Raw genomic sequence first — 9,678 nt, forward strand, 5'->3', positions numbered from 1 at the left:
GATCTCGCGGTCCGCGAGTTCGAGCCCCGCGTCAGGCTCTGGGCTGATGGCTCAGAGCCTGGAGCCTGTTTCTGATTCTGTGTCTCCCTCTCTCTTTGCCCCTCCCCCATTCATGCTCTGTCTCTCTCTGTCCCAAAAATAAATAAACGTCGAAAAAAAAAATTTAAATAGTGCCCTTTTGCCTTAGTCTCCCTTTTTTTTCTGCTTCATTATCCTCCATAAGTTTGTCCTCTATATAACTGATTCTCTGTTCTGCCTCATCCATACTTGCCGCTGTGACATCCATTTGAGATTGCAGCTCAGATGTATCATTTTTTATTTCATCATGACTAGCTTTTATTTCTTTTATATCTGAAGAAAGGGATTCTAATCTATTTTCAACTCCAGCCAGTATTCTTATCATGATTATAAATTCTGGTTCAGACATCTTGCTTGTACCTGTGTTGGTGAAGTCCCTGGCTTTTGTTTCTTCCTGCTGTTTCATTTGGGGTGAATTCCTTTGTTTCATCATTTTGAATGGAGAAAACAAGTTAATGTGGTGAAGAAAATTTTAAATTGAAAAGAAATTAAAATAGAAAAATATTAAAATTTAAAAAATTAAAAACACACACACACAAGTGAATAAATGAAGCTAAATCTTAGGTATGTTTTTGTCTGCATGTTGAAAGGGGATTTATAGATTAGAGAAAAAGAGGAAAGAGAAAAATGGAAATCATTAGAAATTTTGAAAAAATGAGTGCACTGAAGTAGACTAAAATGAAATAATGGAAGTTAAATAGAATTTGAAAAAATTTACACAAAAGTAAAAAATATAGTAAAAAACAAAATTAAAGAAACATATTTTTAATAAAAATTGAAAATAAAAATGATTTTTTCCCTTTCTGTATTGAAGAAAAAGAAATGAAAAAGAGAAAAAAGGAAAAAGGAAAAAAATAATAAAGAAAATTGAATAGATGGACCAGTGAACAGACTGAAATACGACTGAAATTACTTCATTTTTCCATAGAAGTCAAATAATGAAGCACTTTATAGTCCACAAACTAAGCAGTAGCAGAGAGACTTGTGTTTCTAAAGAGCAAGGTTGATCCAGGTGGGTGGGCTTTGTGTAAGGCTCCTTTCTACACTAGATGGTGTTGCTTAGCTTACTTGGGTGGATTGTTGTGGTGTTTGTAGGTGTGTATGCGCATGTGTGGGAGCAGTGAAAATGGCATCACCAGCTACTCAATCTCTAGTATCAGAACTCTGGCCTCCCTGCTCAGCAATTGCACACCCATCCTTTGTCTTCATCTTCCATCCACTCCCCACTTTTACACAGACCTTGACTGAGCCCCAGTCAACACCTCTCTCCTGAGTTTTGTCTCAGATGTGGCTGTTTTCCCTGACCCCTTACATCTGAGGACTGTGGCTTTGACCCGTTTTGCCCCTCTGCAGGAGGATCTCACCGAGCAATGGCTGGGTGCCAGCTGCACCCAGGAATGTTTGCAGGATTGTGCTCCTGTTGGGAGCAGTCCAGAGACTGAAGCCGGGTGCCAGCCCGCTCCAGAAAATGTTCACAAGATACTGTAGCAGCAGTGTTTCAGGGATTATGGAAAATCACCACACACATCTGGCACCAGGCTTCACCCTTAAAGACCTTGTTCCAGCAACAATGAATGTGATTGTTCTCCCAGGTCCACTGGGTCCTTACCTTTCGGAGACCCACACAGTCTCTATCAGGTGTCCTCCCAGCATGGTAACTGCCTCTCCCCATGTAGCCTGAAGAACCCCAAACTCCACTCTGCTCCTGGGGATTTGTCCTTCCCACCAGAGCACTGCCAGTTATCGAGCTGCAGAGTTTCAGACTTTGCATTCCCCCTGTTTATAATCTTAATGGAATTTAAACCCTCTCCTTTCTTTCTCCTTTCTCCTTTTTTAGTTAAGTCCCTGTGGCTGTTTCCACTTTTCCACTTTCTCTCAAGCTGCTTTTGGGAGGGGTATCTTTCCCTTATCCCCCCCCCCATCTCTGTCCTCTCTCCGCATACAAAAGCAGCTCCCTGCTTTCCGTGGCTTCTCTCTCCCCCAGTTCACCTCTCCGTGCCATGTACCTGCTATATTCTGTGGTTCAGGTTGTGCAGTTTGTTGTGTTAATCCTTAGATTAGTTTTCTATGTGTGCAGGATGGCTTAGTGTTGGTCTGGTTATATTTCATAGATGCAAGATACACAAAAAACTTCCCTGCTGTTCTACCATCTTGGCTCCTCCCCAAAGCACTGTGTATTTTGTTTCCTTATCAGGTATCAGGCTTGGCTTCTGGCCTTGAGAAGCTATTAAAAGTTCCATCTAGAGATTCATTATAAAAGGTTCCAGTGAAGCAAGTTTGAAGGAATTTATAAGGTAAATTACAATTCTTGCTGATCTTTTGGAAATAATTAAGCCATCTTTATTTTAGTTGGACTTGTTTTTTAAAGGAATTAGTCTCAATTTGACACTCTTTCAAATGAGGTTGATTTGAAGAGATAAAATATGTTTCAATAACAACTTTAGTGGACAATAAATTCTAGTTCTGAAATGTTGGTTGCAAAAGCCAGACATCTTGAGGTAAACTGCAGACAATTTGCCACAATAACTCATGTATAGATAATCTTCACCCTTGTTGTTCTGTGGGGATAACAGGACCCATTGGGCATATGATTACTTGAAAACTGAACAATAGGATGGACTCCATGACAACTGAGTAATTAAACTACCACCTTGAACAGTTCTATGTGGCTGGGATACAAAATCACTCCTTAAAAGCCAGGGCATACTTGACCCCAGGGGGTTAACTGTGAACTTGCGGAAGGAGTGGTTGGCCCCTTTTCCTTATGACTGGATACAGGATGTACTTGGGGACATCCATCTCCCCAGATGAGTCTTCTGTCACTTGCCAGTAATTCCTCTTAATTAGGATATTGTTAAGGTTGGACATCAGCCAGAGGGTTTCCTGACTCCTTAATTTAACCAATTTAAGTCTCTGTCGTGGGCACCTCAGCCCAATCTATTAAGGAAGATATGTCAGAAGGCACTTAGGCCACTTTGTCAGTGCCTATCAGCGTCTTCTCTATGTCTGACCACCATGCCTTACCATGCCACACCATGCTGTGTCCAAATCCCACTACCTCATAGATGCTGACCTTAAATCTCATCTTCCCATCTATTCAAGTTGGAATCATACATGAAGAAGGTTGAGAGGAAAAATAAGAAGTGAATAACCCAGATCAGAAATGATCTGACTAGACAGTGGGAGGAGAGGAGTGACAAGGATGGGAGGAGGGGGGAGAGGTTGCAAGGGGAGGATCAAAAGACTAAAGGAGCAAGAGTGAAAGGATTGAAATGTATAGAAAAATATCCCCAACTCCAGCAGGTGGTTATAGAAAGAAACAGGCCTGGTGAGGGGAGAAAGGAGGAAGATAGGAGAGGAATTGGGAGGGAAGCAGACAGTGTTTCTGTAGGAAAACAACATGGGTTCCGGTGTGAGGGAGAAATCCCCAATACACATGCTGCTTTGCTGTAGCAGAGCCTGTTCTGGGAGGGACTTGGGACTGAAAGGCATTCCCCTGAAAGAGATGGGTCACAGGAGTATCTGCTCCAGGGAGACATGACAAGATAAACTCATGTGATGTGGAATGGAAGATCAGGGAGGTTATTAGCAACCTACTTGATATTTTTAATCATTTATATTGTGATTGAAAAGGGATAAAATATGAAAGTAAAGTAATTAAAGGAGACCATGAAACCTCCTCTTCTCTCATCCCTCCTAAGCCAGTAAATCCAGAGAGAACACTTGGACTCTCTTCTTTCCTCTATCTCTCATCCTCTCATTTGAACAAAGTTCTCTTTTGAACAAAGCTCCTTGGGAAAATCTGCCCATATTCACCTTTATTAATGTCAGCTCTGGTACCAGAATCCGCTCTGACCTTCCCTGAGCCATATGCCCTATCCTGTCTGCCTCAGAAGGGAGTCAATAATGCTCCTGCCCACTGAGAGAGAGAGACTCCATAAAGAACCCTGAGTTAGGAATTAGAGTATTTTTAAAATTTTTTAATTTAATTTATTTTTTAAATTTACATCTAAGTTAGTTAGCATATAGTGCAACAATGATTTCAGGAGTAGATTCCTTAATGCCCCTTACCCATTTAGCCCATCCCCCCTCCCAGAACCCCTCTAGTAACCCTCTGTTTGCTCTCCATATTTCATAGTCTCTTATGTTTTTGTCCCCTCCCTGTTTTTATATTATTTTTGCTTCCCTTCCCTTATGTTCATCTGTTTTGTATCTTAAAGTCCTCATATGAGTAAAGTCATGTATTTGTCTTTCTGTGACTAATTCTGCTTAGCATATACCCTCTAGTTCCATCCATGTAATTGCAAATGGCAATATTTCATTCTTTTTGATTGCCTAGTAGTACTCTATTGTGTGTGTGTGTGTGTGTGTGTGTGTGTATATATATATATATATATATATATATATATATATATATATATATATATATATATATACCACATCCTCTTTATCCAGGGAATTAGAGTATTAGTACAGCTTACAGTTTATGAGCTCTGTCCTGGATACAAATCTGGGCTCCCTGGATTCAGGAGTCAGCTTCCCCATTCTCCTGCCTCCATGTGTGTTCTGGCCTCACTCTTCCTTTTCCTCTTCCAGTGTTCATTCTGTTCCACCTCACTTGCACCCATAGCATGGCATTCCTTGCCAGATCCCACTTCAGCTCATCCCAAGTGTCAGCCCTACTGCAGATGTCATGACATATACCTCCAGCTTCAGCACAGCAAGTGGCCTAGCTTGGATGATATCTTGGATGTTTGATTTCAAAGGCTATGTAGGTACCACTACTCCAAAGTGCCTTTCCATCTCTGAGATCAGAAATTTGTCTTGCGTGTTCCCTGAGAAGCAACAAGGAAGAATATTTCTTTCTCCACATCAAGTATCTCTCAGAACAAAAGCAGTGTGAGTTCTCTAGACACAATTCTGGACTATGGAGCAGAGAAATAGAATTCCTCTTGAATCAGAAGTACAGTGTTTACCCTTGTGTAGGATACAACTTGCAGAGAAGCTGGTTCCAGTGGGGTGGGGGAAGGCTGAAGAGAGTTGAGGGCTATAACTTCCGTTAGAGGAACTTATGGTAACTGCCGTAAGACCTTCTCAGCACTCTGAAGAGTCCCTGCTAATGATGAAGTTAGTCAAGGCTTTTGTGAGAAAGGGAATCATTACCTTTAAGTTAGCAACCAAAATGTGTAATTCCAACAGAAATCAGGGTTGGGAAAGGGTTAGTGGGTGTAAAACCTCCACGTACCTGTCTCAAATTCCTCTTACCCACTTCCAAGCCTTTCCTAATGGGGCCACCGCCTTGAAAGAGACAGAAACTAATGTTACCAGCTTGTACCAGGATGAAGAAGCAGGAAATTAGTCAAAGGAAGACCCCAGTAGTGAAAGAACTAATTGAGGCTGCTGGGATACTGACAGGATGCATGCTCCTAGCAGTCTTTGTTGTCTTCAGCCTTGGAGAAGGGATCCAGGAATGACTGCAGGGGGAATGCAAGTGTAGTCTCTAAAGTCACTCAGAGGTATCTTCCCCCTGCTAAAAAGCCCTGACCAGCTCCCCCAAGAAATACTGAGCCCAGAATGAGCTTAGAATGAGGTGGGATCTAAAAGGAAGTCTCTGTGACAGCAATTTACACCTCTCTTCACATAGTTCTGTCTCCATCTCCTCCCCCTCTTCTCCAGCTTCTCACATTCTTGGGCATTATTTCAGAGGCCTCTTACCTTGATTTGTCTCCACATCTCTAACAAAATAAAGCTCTTAGCCCCTGATTTTCTTGCTGACTCCTAGGCTGGAGAAGAGAGGGCAAGGTCCATCCTGAGGTACAGGAGGGCCCTGACTTCCCCTCTTTCCAAGTCAGAGGGAGATTGGGAAGTTGAAATAAAGAAGGGACCAAATCCCAAGTCTATGTTGACAAACATGTCCCCTGGTGAGAAGGCTGATATTCTTATTCTGTTGATTTTATTATTGTTGTTCAGGTTCTAAGTGAATTAACTCATAATGATAATATAGTAAAAATATGACAGTGCCCATAAAGACCTTTCATAGCCTCCCTATCTAAAGAAAATTCCCTGTTATTGTTTGTAGTAAAACCCTGTTTCTTACCTCTGGATGCTCCTCAGCACTATCTAACTATTTGAATACTTGTTTTCTTGCTTACTATTTCCCACTAGAAAAAGCTCTGTAGTTGAGTGAGAGAGAGAATGGATGATGATAAAAATATGGTAATAATTCTACTGTTGGGATAAAAATGTCCTAATAATAGGATCTATACCTGAAAATATCATGTCCAGACCTACATTAACAGTAACATCCTTTGTCAATATTCATGATGCCTCTACTTTTACACCTCTATTTATGCCCTCTCTTCCCCAACTGTATACCACAGATGAAACTTATTTAAGAGTTCTTCAGCTCTGTGTTAAGTCCTGTGGAGTGAATATAAAAATATGCAGGACACAGTCTCCCCATTCCAGAAGCTTACAGTTGAGTGAAGGAGAAAAGGAGGACTGAAGACAGTGTGTGGAGAGACAGCTATGTTAAGACTGACACAAAGGAGTAGATAATGTCAAAGGAAATAAATTGCTTCTGACCTGTATTATACAGGAAGGCATGAGCAGGAAGTAACACTTAAACTGGATCATGACGACTGTGTAGGATTTCAGTACTCAGAGATTGAAGGTGGAATTCCAAGGAAAAGACACAGCTACTTGAAAGGATTTCTTGACTGTGAGCATCATTTGATATTGAACTTATGCTCATCATGAGGGAGTGAAATGCAAGGACCAGTGAAATTCAAGATAAAATTGCAGAAGCTGGAGGCTTTGAATACAGAAGACAGGAGCCAGGACCTGGTTTCCAGTTCAGCTCCCATTTATCCCCCCTTCTTCCATGGACCACAATTTGAAAAGCAAGGGTTTAGATGACTGCACCAGTTACTACAACGGTGTCCCAGGAAAAGTCTATCTGTCCACATCCTTCTGTCTGTCTGTCTGTCTGTCCTCTAGATGGCTGTGAGAATCATATCTCATGTGAAAAAAAGACATCCTTCACAAGATTCTTCATGACTCTTTAAGGTCCATGTAGCCTAGAATTACTGTCCCTTTTATTTTCCAATTCATCTGTCCCTCTTTTATTTCCCAAATTGTTCCATAGGCATCCTCATCCAGGAAGTGTCTCGTGACCAACACCTTATTCTCAGTTTCTACTCATACCTTCCCTTCCAAAGTAATGATGCCTCAATCCCTATTGAGTTACTAATTCCTCCTATCTTAGTGTTTTTTTTCTCTCCATTTGGGGTATAAATTCTCTCTCCACAAAGAATATTAAATGCTGTCACAAGGTTTCTGCATCAGTCCTTCAAAGAAGCATTTAAAGGAATGGGTAAGTATATGGGTAATCCTGTCTTTAGCAGGCTTTCCTGGAGTTACTTACTCCCTGTTGGGAATATGAGAAATTCAACAAGTGTGAGTGTAGGTTCCTGTCCCTTTCTTCTAGGGAAGGTTCTATACATAACTACAACAGAAGAGTTGGCCCTTCTATGCCAATCATAAAATTCTCACTACTTCAAGAAAGGTGCTTGTTGTGCACATGCTGGGCAGTTTCCTCCCTGGAGTCAGGTAGTGCTTGTTGTGCCTTCTATTAATTTTACTACTTCAGGAGCCTCCCCAAATCCCATGGGAATAGATGGAGCTGGACCATGAGAGATCCTGTCAGTCATTCTCCTGCCCCAGGGCTGTGTTTTTCCTGTTGCTCCTTGAATAAACAACACTGTTATTGTCGTTGGGTCTAGAGAAAAGTGAGAACTACTCCTTGCCCTGAGCAAGATTCCACTCTGATGGAACAGACAGGACAGTCAACAGAACTCAGGCATAGCCACATACGGGCAAAGCTAGAAGTGCATGGGTACAGGTCTAGATGCTGGGTGCAGATCTAGATACAGTTCTAGATACAGTTCTGGATCTATAGAAATGCTTTTTGTCAAGGAAGTCTCCCAAAAGATAGTTTTAAAGGAGTAGCACAGTACTAGCCTGAAAGGAAGGAGACTGAAAGAAAGCCAACCTCAGGGATTTTCAGCATGGGTAGAGGGTTCAAACCCCAAGTGTTTTGTGCTCAGAGGAAAGCTCTGGCTCCAACCCACCTGCTCATATTCTGTTGCCTCCCCTTCCCTCCCCCCTCTCAAGCCAAGGCTTAAGCTACACATCCTGCTCAGTGTGCTCTAAACACCACTTCACTTTCCTGTGCTTTTCATAGTGTGGTTATCTCTTCTTACAATCTCTCCCTGCTGCCTATATGTGGTAAATTCCTATCCCTGAGGAGAGCCAATTCAAATGCCATTCCTCTACAGTCTTCTCTGATTTCACAATCAATCTTCACTACTGTGCCAGCCACAAATAATCATCTTCCACTCTGAACTCCCAGGACACTTTATTTGTTTATTTTATGAAACACTTTCTACTTGGTGTTACAGCTACGATTTATCCTTTATATTAAAATATGAGCTTCTTAAGGGCAGGGACCATATTTATTTATTTATTTATTTTTATTTTTTTGTAATTTCTTTTATTGAAGTATAATTAACATTCAGTGTTGTCATACTACTTTCAGGTGTACAATATAATGATTCAACAATTACACATATTTCTCAGTGCTCATCAAAGTAAGTATACTCTTAATTCCCTTTATCTAAGTCACCCATCCCCCTATCCATCTCCCCTTTGGCAGCCATCCATTTTTGCCCTGTATTTAGGAGTCTGGGATGGTTTTTTTGTATTTGTTTATGTCTCTTTTTCCTTTATTTAAAGTTTTGTTTTTTATTTCTTAAATCCACATAAGAGTTAAGACTATGGCATTTGTCTTTTTCAGATTGATATATTTCAATTAGCATTATACCTACCTGGTCCATCCATGTTGTTACAAATAGCAAGATTCCATTCTTCTTTAAGTCTGAGTAATAGTCCATTGTATATACATATATACCACATTTTCATTATCTATTCATCTATCAGTGGACACTTGGTTTGATTCCATATCCTGGCTTTTGTAAGTAATGCTGCAATAAACATAAGGGTGCATATATATTTTCAAATTCATGTAACTAAAAAGCTTTTTCACAGAAAAGGAAGCCATCAACAAAACCAAAAGGCAACCTAGTGGATGGGAGAAGATATTTGCAAATTATATACCCAATAAGGGGTTAATACCCAAAATACATAAAAAACTTACACAACTTAACACCATAAACAACAACAACAACAACATGCACACACACACACACACACACACACACACACACACACACACAAATAAGGGATATGAATAGATATTTTTCCAAGGAAGACATCTTCCTTTTCCAAGGAAGATGGCCAACAGACTAATAAAAAGATATTTAGCATCACTAATCATCACAAAAATACAAATAAAAACTGCTATCAGATAATCAGGTATCACTTTATACCTGTCAGGATGGTTAAAATAAAAAAGACAAGAAAAACAAGTGCTGTTGAGGATGTGGAGAAAAAGGAACCCTCACAGGAATGTCAATTGGTGCAGCCACTATGGAAAACAGTATGGAGGCTCCTCAAAAAAATTAAAAATAGGGGCACGTG

The sequence above is a fragment of the Leopardus geoffroyi genome, chromosome B4, assembly GCF_018350155.1.
Source record: "Leopardus geoffroyi isolate Oge1 chromosome B4, O.geoffroyi_Oge1_pat1.0, whole genome shotgun sequence".
In the NCBI taxonomy this organism is placed as follows: Eukaryota; Metazoa; Chordata; class Mammalia; order Carnivora; family Felidae; genus Leopardus; species Leopardus geoffroyi.